General features: G+C 40.7%; 5 non-coding genes across 5 annotated transcripts; all 5 read right to left on the reverse strand.

Annotated features, from left to right (window-relative positions):
- Positions 1-5075: 5075 nt before the first annotated feature.
- Positions 5076-5157, reverse strand: trnas-gcu (transfer RNA serine (anticodon GCU)). The gene has a single exon. It is a non-coding gene; the product is annotated as a tRNA-Ser (tRNA).
- Positions 5158-5418: 261 nt separating this feature from the next.
- trnas-gcu (transfer RNA serine (anticodon GCU)) lies at positions 5419-5500 on the reverse strand. The gene has a single exon. It is a non-coding gene; the product is annotated as a tRNA-Ser (tRNA).
- Positions 5501-5706: 206 nt separating this feature from the next.
- Positions 5707-5788, reverse strand: trnas-gcu (transfer RNA serine (anticodon GCU)). The gene has a single exon. It is a non-coding gene; the product is annotated as a tRNA-Ser (tRNA).
- A 1231-nt stretch (positions 5789-7019) lies between these two features.
- trnas-gcu (transfer RNA serine (anticodon GCU)) lies at positions 7020-7101 on the reverse strand. Its single transcript has one exon. It is a non-coding gene; the product is annotated as a tRNA-Ser (tRNA).
- Positions 7102-7334: 233 nt separating this feature from the next.
- Positions 7335-7416, reverse strand: trnas-gcu (transfer RNA serine (anticodon GCU)). Its single transcript has one exon. It is a non-coding gene; the product is annotated as a tRNA-Ser (tRNA).
- Between the last annotated feature and the right edge of the window lie 4351 nt (positions 7417-11767).

The following is an 11767-nucleotide window of genomic DNA, read 5'->3' on the forward strand; positions in this document are numbered from 1 at the left end:
AAATCATTTAAGTAGCAACAACAGTTCAGTCTTTAGTCAATTATACCCCTTTTCAACCGACGCGGAACGGTTCAGGTTCTGGTTCGCGAACTTGATTTTGAACCGGTTACGCACGTTTTCACCAAAAAAAAGAGGTTCCAGACAGCGAACTAGTGTTCTAATCTGGCACCACAGAATACTTGTTTTTTCAGCGTGAACCATGACGTCATCGGTGGGCATGTCACAGTGTAGAGATTTGGGTGCTTTGCTAAACCATTGTGCTGGTGTCTCGTATGGAGCTTGACGCTGAATTTTTATCTTTTAAAGTTCATCAGATTGGATTTTGAGCCCGTTTGCTGCTGATATTTTTAAAGTGCCTTAAAAAAGATTAACTGTGTGATATGACGTGATAAAAGTGACCCGGACAGTACAAACAACGCTTAACGTGGCTTGTTGTACTAAAACAACGACCAATGAATTTGGGCAGTACAGAGCACTTATAACCAGTACATAGCACTTATAACTAGTAATAACGGTGATAAATTTAGTGTTTCTATGTCGTACTTTTAGTACATTCAGTCACGTTACGCTTTATTTAGTTGAAGCTTTTTGCGGATTCAGAACCCCGAGCTGCATAAACACCACATGTGAAGTAAATCCAGCTAAACACAGATACATGTTGTATTTTAGAGTAGATTTGATGGTTATTTCACACAGATGTTTGTTCATGTTGTGGAACTTTAGTGATGTTTCACCGCTCAAGCCGAGCGCTGAGCAAATCGGCTATTTGCACCGAGAGTCGCGGTGAAAGCGAAGCGCAAAATGCTTCTCACGTCAGTGAACTAAAGAAAACAACAACTGCGACAAACATGTCTACGTCTTCTTATCACCAATAGCTGATCAATGCTTTTTGCATAAAAACGAACATCTGTAACAACAGCACGAATGCTCGCACATAATCTACACGCTCCGCCATGATATTACTACTCTTAACTTTCGTTAAGCAACAGCCACCGTTGATGACGCAGGCTTGGTTCTCAAAAACTGGTGGAATCACGCGTTGGTTCTCTACAAAACACCAAGGTTCTAAGAAACCTGAACAGAATCGTTTCAAGAACCATGGTTCTTTTGGTAGAAAAGCGCTATGAGTGGCCACATGAGCAAGATTGGGACCCAAGAGCACTGCAATGCAATAGCAGAAAAAACATCTGTCCTTGGTGCTAAACTGCCTGAAGAAGCAATGTAAGCACTAGATTGCTCATTTTGAGCTTTATGAATTGAAGTTGTTGAATTAAATTGTTGAACACAATGAGAAATAAAAGAAGGCACAAAAAAGCTATATGTGTCAGCAACACTTCAGAAAGTGGCTGACTAGAATCCATAACAAACCCGTACCACAATTCCATACCACATGCACATGGATTGGGTGATGATTAAAAAGAAAATTAACAAATAGCTAAACTGCAATCGTGTGCAATTGTCTGCCAGCTACTTGATCCACCAATGTGCTGCAATCTTTTTTCAACACTAACCCTGCATTTTACCTCTTGTCACCTAGCTGGTACAAGAGCTGAAGCCTGATGAGACCAGATTCCAGCGTAATTTAGGCCGGACAGAGGACAGTTCAACACACTTCTTTAGTAGAAACATCAATCTTGGAATCAAAAAAGGTTACTCTTCCACGGTGGCAGAGAAAAAGCACATACCACTCTGATCAGTGCTCAATTACTATTGGTGATCACCACATCATCTTGCTCCTAAGTTGCTTAAAGTTAAACTTTGCTCAACTTTGTCACGTTACCATATTTCGCCAACTTTTGCACTGCCTCCTGTTGTCGGAATTTAACAAAATCTCTAATTGAAAATGAGAGTGACATCTGGGCACTTTGTCGTGTTGCATCACTATTTTAGAGACAAAGCAGATCATGGATCATGGATTTTTTCACAATTATTTTTAAGAGAGAGCATTCTATTATGAAGAACAATTTTCCTTTAGGTAGTGTAGTGCCCAGAGAAAGGTTGATAGCACAGTTGTATTGGCAGTGGGGACAGAGGGCTTAGGCATGGTTCTCCGTAGGTCTACATGTAGGTCATGGTACTCTGAGAGAAACTTTGACAGGTCAGTCATCTTATGTGGTGCAAGAGCTTGAAGAGAAATGCTCAAGTGCCTTTCCACGCATGGCTTTGGGAACCCCAGAGGGAAACAAAAAAACAGTTAATACAGGGATTGTCCTGTTGTAGCCACAGAAAGCCCAGTATCAGTACCAAATCCAGAGTCTGCAATTGAACACTGATGGCTGGGATGAGAAGTGGGACCTCAAGAAGCATGAGTCACCTTGATAAATATCCATGAGATTCAGAGGTAGATTTCTAGCTTGTTACAGTTCCCCCTCCCTGGGACAGACCCTGCCTCTGAGCTGGGTGGCCGGGAGTGCTCTGACTTACCGAAGTAGGTGCCCCAATCTCTATAGCAAGGTCTTTCTGTAATGCTGTGGTGAGAAAGGGCTATACAGCAGACTTGCCACCAAACTGGTCCTTGACCCAAGTTGTTGAACACAATAAAATAGTAAAGGAGGCATGAGCAGTGGGTCCTCAAGAGGCAGAATACTCCTCAAGAGTCAACAGAAGCCCTTACAAAAAATTTTTGAGAAAGAGCTTTCTAATAACAAACTAACGATAACAACAATAGCACTCAGCTATGTCGCATTAGCGCACATGATAACCCTTGGGATTTGTAGTTCCCTTAGAACTACTGCGCATCCTCTTGCTGAAGGAAGCATTGTTGCAAGACGACCTATTTCATAGTACTTGCTGTTCTTCCCAAAAAGCCTTATTTTTTTCTTATTGGTTAACAGCATAATGTAAAGACTCAGCACCGAACTGAACTCTTAAGCACAATTATTTGCCACTGAGTTCAACTTTGACACATATGCACTGATAAGAGTGGTAACCCCTAGGATTTGTAGTTCTTGTAGAACTACAAAGTGTCAACCTGAAAACAGTTATTACTAGCCGACCCCTTACAGTGTTTGCTGTTCTGCCATGTCATGATGCCATAGACTTTTACATGCTGTTTAGCAATTTCCAAGCAGGCTGTCACATACCTTTTCTGGTGGCTTACATTTCCACAGACATAAAGGAAACTTTGTATGAAGACAGCCTTCCCTAGAATAATTTAGGCTTCTTTAAATAAAGGGAAGGGTGTACTCCATATTACTACCTATGGTTTAAAAAAAAAGTGTCCACAAGTTTTTGCCCACATATACAATGATCAGGCATAACATTATGACCACCTCCTTGTTTCTACACACACTGTCCACAGAAGCACTTTGTAGTTCTACAATTACTGACTGTAGTCCATTTGATTCTCTACATACTTTTTAGACTGATTTCACCCTGTTCTTCAATGGTCAGGACCCCCACAGGACCACTACAGAGCAGGTATTATTTAGGTGGTGGATCATTCTCAGCACTGCAGTGACACTGACATGGTGGTGGTGTGTTAAGGTGTGTTGTGCTGGTATGAGTGGATAAGACACAGCAGCGCTGCTGGGGTTTTTAAAAACCTCACTGTCACTGCTGGACTGAAAATAGTCCACCAACCAAAAATATTCAGCCAACAGCACCCTGTGGGCAGCTTCCTGTGACCACTGATGAAGGTCTAGAAGATGACCAACTCAAACAGCAGCAATAGATGAGCGATCGTCTCTGACTTTACATCTACAAGGTGGACCAACTAGGTAGGAGTGTCTAATAGAGTGGACAGTGAGTGGACACAGTATTTAAAAACTCCAGCAGCACTGCTGTGTCTGTTCCACTCATACCAGCACAACACACACTAACACATCACCAGCATGTCATTGTCACTGCAGTGCTGAGAATGATCAAACACCAAAATAATACCTACTCTGTAGTGGTCCTGTGGGGGTCCTGACCATTGAAGAACAGGGTGAAAGCAGGCTAAAAGAGTATGTAGAGAAACAGATGGACTACAGTCAGTAATTGTGGAACAGAAATACAAAGTGCTTCTATATGCTTCTATAAGTGGAGTTAATAAAATGAACAGTGTGTGAAGAAACCAAGAGGTGGTTTTAATGTTGTGGCTGATCGGTGTATGTGGTGAAGGCTGACATTATATCACATTCAACAATTTTGGCAGTGTTGTCTGGGGTCCTGTGCTGTCTCTGTGGGAATAGAAAGGAAAATGTCATACACTGCATAAAAGTGTTTTAGAAGAAGTACACAGTTGTATAGGCCAAAAGGGACATAATGCGATTCACAAGTCTTTGCAGACTGATAGCAGAACAGACATTTATGTTTCTAATCTTTGGCCAGGAACCTCCGCTGTTCTTTTTGCACTATGATCCTCTATGTTTCTTAAGCCACACCATTGTTAAAACTTTGCAGTTTGTGTCTCTTTGTAAAACATGTTTGACTATGAAAAGACTGTAAGATATGATGGTGTAAAGTCCTCTACTTTATTATACTCAGGAATTTATTGTTATTTTTGGCTAGCAATATTTGCGAATGCAGCTTGATTGTTGGCATTGTAGCTTTGCTTGTCAAATTGGTTGTAAAAAAGCTAGCAAGCTTGCCAGTTATAGTAATAACACATAAGTAGACAATTTTACCATCTAATCCAAGCATTCAATCCCCTGTGTGCTATGCTGTTGGTGTAAAGATCTTGAGTCCAGATGAGGTGGCCGTGTGGTTAAGGAGCTGGACTGCTAATCCATAGTGCTCTGCATGTGTGGGTTTGAATTCCATCCTTGTTGAAAACAACACCTTTAAACTCTTGATGCATGCTTAATAATCCAGGTACACAAATCCACAAAGTAGAGACCTTTAAACAATAAATAAATAAACTCTTGCGTTCAGGTCTGATAAATGAGCATACACTTTTGTGCAAAATTGGCACTACAGGTAGTACAGAAATGTTGGAGAGTGGTGGAGCTATATTTGACCAATCAGAGTGCAGATGGAAAGATGCAACACGGATTTAACTGCTACTCTTACGGCTCTTGTGGTCAATAGACTACTATGTTTTCAAAGCAGACTGAGGTCATTTTAGAGAGCTTTTAAAAGAGCTTACACATCGACGAGGATGTGATTCGAACCCACGCGCACAGAGCACAATGGATTAGCAGTCCATCGCCTTAACCACTCGGCCACCTCGTCTTGTCCAGCCTGTGCTTGTGTGTTTCTGGTCCTACATCCAAAAATTATGGCAATTATATTAAAAGAATGCCAGTTTTGTTTCTATTTTAAGTTTATTTTTCTTCTAAGTAGTGCCAATCTTTTGCACAGAAGTGTACACTCATTTATCAGACCTGAAAGCAAGAGTATCAAGGGTTTTATTTATTGTTTGAAGGTCTCCACTTTGTGGATTTGTGTATCTGGATTATTAAGCATGCATCAAGAGTTTAAAGGTGATGCTTTCAACGAGGATGTGATTTGAACCCACGCGCACAGAGCACAATGGATTAGCAGTCCATCGCCTTAACCACTCGGCCACCTCGTCTGGCCAAGTCAATTGCAGGTGTGTCATTTGTAATCGAGTGTGGCAGGAGGGCTGGATTGGCCTGAAAACAGGTGGAAAGGTGCTACACAAATGTTCTAAACTGCTACTCCTATGGCTGTTTGCTTTTTCACATATGGTCAATAGGCTTCTATCTTTTCAAAGCAGACTGAGGTCATTTAAGAGAGCTTTTAAAAGTGCTTTCATTTCGACGAGGATGGGATTCGAACCCACGCGTGCAGAGCACAATGGATTAGCAGTCCATCGCCTTAACCACTCGGCCACCTCATCTTGTCCAACCTGAGATTGTGCATTTCTGGTCCGATTGATTAACACGTCGACTTGAATGGTTACTTTCCCTTCTAAGTCAAAATGTGCTCACAAGCTGCCAAAATGCACTCTGATTGGTCAGATATACACTGATCAGCTATAACATTGAAACCACCTCTGTGTTTCTACACTCACTGTCCATTTTATCAGCTCCACTTACCATAAAAAAGCACTTTGAAGTTCTACAGTTACTGACTGTAGTCCATCTGTTTCTCTACATACTTTTTGAGCCTGCTTCCACCCTGTTCTTCAATGGTCAGGACCCCCACTGGATCACTACAGAGCAGGTATTTAGGTGGTGGATCATTCTCAGCACTGCAGTGACACTGACATGGTGGTGGTGTGTTAGTGTGTGTTGTGCTTGTATGAGTGGATAAGACACAGCAGTGCTGCTGGAGTTTTTAAATACCGTGTCCACTCACTGTCCACTCTATTAGACACTTCTACCTGGTTGGTCCACCTTGTAAATGTAAATTCAGAGACGATCGCTCATCTATTGCTGCTGTTTGAGTTGGTCATCTTCTAGACCTTCATCCGTGGTCATAGGACGCTGCCCACAGGGCACTGTTGGCTGGATGTTTTTGGTTGGTGGACTATTTTCAGTCCAGCAGTGACAGTGAGGTGTTTAAAAACTCCAGCAGCGCTGCTGTGTCATATCCACTCATATCAGCACAACACACACTAACACACCACCACCATGTCAGTGTCACTGCTGTGCTGAGAATGACCCACCACCCAAATAATACCTGCTCTGTAGTGGTCCTGGGAGAGTCCTGATCATTGAAGAACAGCATGAAAGGGGGCTAACAACGCATGCAGAGAAACAGATGGACTACAGTCAGTAATTGTAAAACTACAATGTGCTTCTATATGATCAGTGGAGCTGATAAAATGGACAGTGTGTGTAGAAACAAGGAGGTGGTTTTAATGTAATGGCTGATCAGTGTAGCTCCACCACTCCCAAACGTTTCTGTACTACCTGAAGGAAACGATGTATTGTTTCTATTTTGAGTTGTAGTTGTGTTTTGTTTCTGGTGTGTAGTGCCAATCTTTTGCACAGAAGTGTACGCTTATTTATCAGAGCTGGAAGCAAGCGTTTCAAGGGTTTTATTTATTGTTTAAAGGTCTCCACTTTGTGGATTTGTGTATCTGGATCATTAAGCATGCATCAAGAGTATAAAGGTATTGCTTCCGACGAGGATGGGATTTGAACCCCTGCGTGCAAAGCACAATGGATTAGCAGTCCATCGCCTTAACCACTTGGCCACCTCGTTTGGCCAAGCCAAGTGGAGTGCGCTTCTGGTCTGATTGCAGGTGTGTCATTTGTAATCGAGTGTGGCAGGACACGCTTCAGAGGGCTGGATTGGCCTGAAAACGGTTGAAAAGATGCAACACAGACGTTCTCAACTGCTACTATTACCGCTGTTTCCACATATGGTCAATAGGCTGCTATGTTTTCAAAGCAGACTGAGGTCATTTAAGAGTGCTTTTAAAAGTGCTTTCACTTCGACGAGGATGGGATTCGAACCCATGCGTGCAGAGCACAATGGATTAGCAGTCCATCGCCTTAACCACTCGGCCATCTCGTCTTTTTCACACTCATGCATTTCTGGTCTGATTGGTCTGATTGATCAACGCGCTGGCTTAAACGGCTACTTTCCCTTCTGAGTAGTTGCCAAAATGTGCTCACAAGCTGCAAAAATGCCTGGTACTTTTTTAAGAATTAAGATACACAAAGATACGTTGTAAGAAAATGTTATTATTTTACTGATTTTATGTTTGACTTCACTTCATTTGTTAATATACATCCATTCCAGTATATTCGGCTTGAAACACATTCCAAGAAAAGTTGGAACAGCAGAATTTTTGGGCTTGTGATGCAATGATTTCAAACAGGTGCTGTCAACAGGTGATTGTAATCATGTTTTGGTAGAAATGCATATCCACAAAAGTCTTTGAGAAGTAATTATGAACAGATGATCTCCAGTTTGTCAATGAATGTGTGAGTAATTATTAACATTTTTAAAACACAATGTTTCACAAAGAAAGATTGGAAGGGATTTGCATATTTTTCTATCTACTGTGCAAAATATCATTAAACAAGTCTAGAAATCTGGAGCAATTGCAAAAAATCTGTGATTCCCCACCCCTTAGATATCACTGCATGAAGAACCATCATTCATCAATAGCTGCTATACCACATGTGCAATAACATTAATATATACAGTTAAGGTCAAAATTATTAGCCCCCCTTATGAAATCAAATAAAACCCTTATTCTTCCAATGACATGGGCCATAACCCTAAGTGGTTATAGTTTGTGTGCGTCCACAAGAACAAAGACAACATCTGCATAAGGTCAAATGAAAATTTTTATTGGTTTGCTGAACTGAAACAGAAAAAAAGCAAAAAATGCAATGGTCAAAATTATTAGCCCTCTGACAACTAATAGTCAATAGTGTAGCCTTTCTGATCCAAAACTGACAACAACCTCCTCTGGTAGTTTCTAACTAAGTTGGCACATGTCTCCTGAGGGATTTTAGCCCATTCTTCCTTGGCAAATTGTTCAAGATCATGCAAATTGCTTGGTCTCCGAGCATGGACCCGAACCTTGAGCTCCCTCCACAGATTCTCGATAGGATTGAGATCAGGGCTCTGAGAGGGCCACTCCAGAACCTTGATTTTGGTGTCTTTCAAAAAGTTTTTTACTAACTTTGATGTATGCTTCGGGTCATTGTCTTGTTGGAAGACCCAGCAATGACCTAACCCTAGACTGGCAGCACGTCTTGATGTTATTCTTCAAAATATCCACATAATCTTCTTTTTTCATGGTCCCATGCACCCGAACAAGGTTTCCTGTCCCTGAAGCAGCAAAACAGCCTCACAGCATTATGCTTCCACCAGCATGCTTCACTGTGGGGACAGTATTTTTAGGGTTGAAGGCCTCGCCCTTCCTACGCCAAACAAAAGCAGCATCCATATGCCCAAACAGCTCAAGTTTGGTTTCATCAGACTTCCAAAACTCACCCTTATGTTTCAGATTGTCTCTAGCAAAGGTTAGTCGGGCTTTGGTGTGCCGCTGTGAGAGCAACAGGGTTTTTCTTGGACGATGACCACAAAGTCCACCACGATGAAGAGCGCTCACAACAGTCTTGCGTGAAACATCAAGTCCAGAGGAAGCCAGCTCAGCAACAATCATCTTTGCAGAGGTCCAGGGATTCTTGTTGACATCTCTGATTATTTTTCGCTGCAAAGTTTTGGAAAACTTGCGTTTTCGACCACGGCCAGGTTTATTTTTAACAGACTTTGTTTCTTTGTGCTTTGCGATGATGCAATGCACAGCTGTTCTAGAAACTAGTGATGGGTCGTACTGTGCCGAGGCTTCGGAGCGTGTGTCGAGAAATCTAGGAAGTCTTTCGTGAAGCGCGTATCGAGGCTTGCTTCTTTAAGAACAAGTGACGTCACGGATGACGTGTGCTCGCCGGTTCAGGAAGTGGTTCGAGTACTGGCGCGATTTATGAGCATATTTAAAGCGCCATGAGTCCCAGCACAGTGGAAAAAATACTGTTTCTAAATAAAAATGAATAAAGTCCATCTCACCAGTATTCACAAACACAATCCTATAAAAACACCACTAAAATTTAAACATGAATAGACCTATATTACTTTTTCCCACTTAACAAAAATCATATATGAAATCATGAATGAATGGATGGATGGATGGATGAATTAACCACACAAAATCATATTAAGATGTTTTTATTTCTATTCTTGGCAGTGATTATTCCCATGTTAACACTTGCATGGGAGGCAGGGGTCATCACATCAGTTGAAATGACAATAATAGTTTTGACCAGCAGGGGGGTTTGTGTGCAAATGAAGCCTCGAGAAATGAACCTTTTCTCGAACCAATTTGATGGAAAGCGTCAAGGCTTCACGAGGCTTCATCAGCCCATCACTACTAGAAACCATGAAACGCTTGGAAATGGCAGTATATCCTTCCTTCTGAAGATGAAGGTCCACTATCTTCTGTCTGAGGTCCAGACTGATTTCTTTGCTTTTTGGCATGATGATATTGCTTCTTACAAAAATTATTGAGCAACCCTAGAGTATCCCTTTCATTCAAGCAGTCAAATGATACTAACTCTGCTTCTTGGAGTCACTTAAATAAGATTCAGTGCTAATTGATTGCTCAGGTGTGTTTTCAAACCTAATTGACTGCTCAGGTGTGGTTTCAAACCCAGTTCATTTGTTCTGAAAGCACAAAATCACATGGGGGCTAATAATTTTGACCATCTCAGTTTTCACCAGATTTTTCATAAAGAAATCTTGAATATTTATTTTACATTTTAAAGTGTACCAAAATGGGGCCACATCATTGATGAATGATTTACTATATGAAATTTAATGAATATTGCAAACATTGGGCAGTATTTTAGGGAAATATTTAAAAGTTCCTAGGGGACTAATAATTTTGAACTTAACTGTATATACTGTATATATACTGCAGTGACACTGACATGGTGGTGGTGTGTTAGTGTGTGACCACTTTGTAGATGTAAAGTCAGAGACGATCGCTCATCTGTTGCTGCTGTTTGAGTTGGTCATCTTCTAGACCTTCATCAGTGGTCATAGGACGCTGCCCACGGAGTCCTGACCATTGAAGAACAGCATGAACGGGGGCTAACAAATCATGCAACAGAGTAACAGATGGACTACAGTCAGTAACTGTAGAACTACAAAGTGCGTCTATATGGTAAGTGAAGTGGAGCTGATAAAATGGACAGTGAGTGTAGAAGTGAAATTTTTTTTTTTTTTTTTTTTACCACAGATTAGGTAGACCATGAATGTTGTTATAGCCAATGTCAACATTTAGGCAGGACAGTTACCAAACTCGGATGTTAAGTGCTACCACATTTTTGAAACATCTGTATAAAGTGTATAATTATTATCAGACCCCACACATGCCTTGAATAGTGTAAACCTGATTAATAAGATGGTCAGAAATGGTCCCCTTTAAAGATTTACACCAATATATCCTGGTCATGTATGCTCTCTTGGACTCCTGATCAAACGTCTATGGCATTGCTCGGATTAGAACTTACAATCTTCTAAAATATCTTAATGACTAATGATTACATACAAAGAGAAACAGCTAAAAATTGCAGCAAGAGCCACACAGATTTGTTTTATTTTATTAGAAAATTAATAAAATATCTGTGTTTCCCCTTGGGGGGGTCTGTCTCATATCATAGCTTTTTGTTTTCCTCATAATGTGATATGATTTTATATACTTGAGACAATATACAGAGAACAGTGGCTAATTATGAGGAATTGTGTTCAAACAGGTGAGGTGTGTTTTGCTCATTAGCACACTGAGCACTGATTGGTAACCTACTGTATATGTCTGTAAAAAACAAGGCTGTTGTTCTCACAAAGGAAACTGTGCTAGCTTACGTAGAAAGTTTATCAAAAATATGTGAATCTTAATTGCAAATTACATTGATTTAATGCAAGTTTAGGTATAGTTAAGAAAATGTATGTCTGATGTTTGGTCATTAAACATTATTACTTACTGCATTAATTCATTTAAGATATGGTAGGAAGACTTGGACACTATTTGGTTTAGGTATTTATTCCTGCATTACTTGCATTTCTGCCCAGTGTAAAAATTACATTGTTCTATATAAAAAGTTAGTTTGGAGAGGATGCTACTTTAATGTTTATACAGATATACACCAATCACTAATAACATTTAACACCACCTCCTTGTTTCTACACGCACTGTCCATTTTATCATCTCCACTTACCATATAGAAACAATTTATAGTTCTACAATTACTGACTGTAGTCCATCTGTTTCTCTGCATGCTTTGTTAGCCCCCTTTCATGCTGTTCTCATACCAGCACAACACACACTAACACACCACTACCATGTCAG

The sequence above is a fragment of the Trichomycterus rosablanca genome, chromosome 6 (genome assembly GCF_030014385.1).
Source record: "Trichomycterus rosablanca isolate fTriRos1 chromosome 6, fTriRos1.hap1, whole genome shotgun sequence".
Lineage (NCBI taxonomy): Eukaryota > Metazoa > Chordata > Actinopteri > Siluriformes > Trichomycteridae > Trichomycterus > Trichomycterus rosablanca.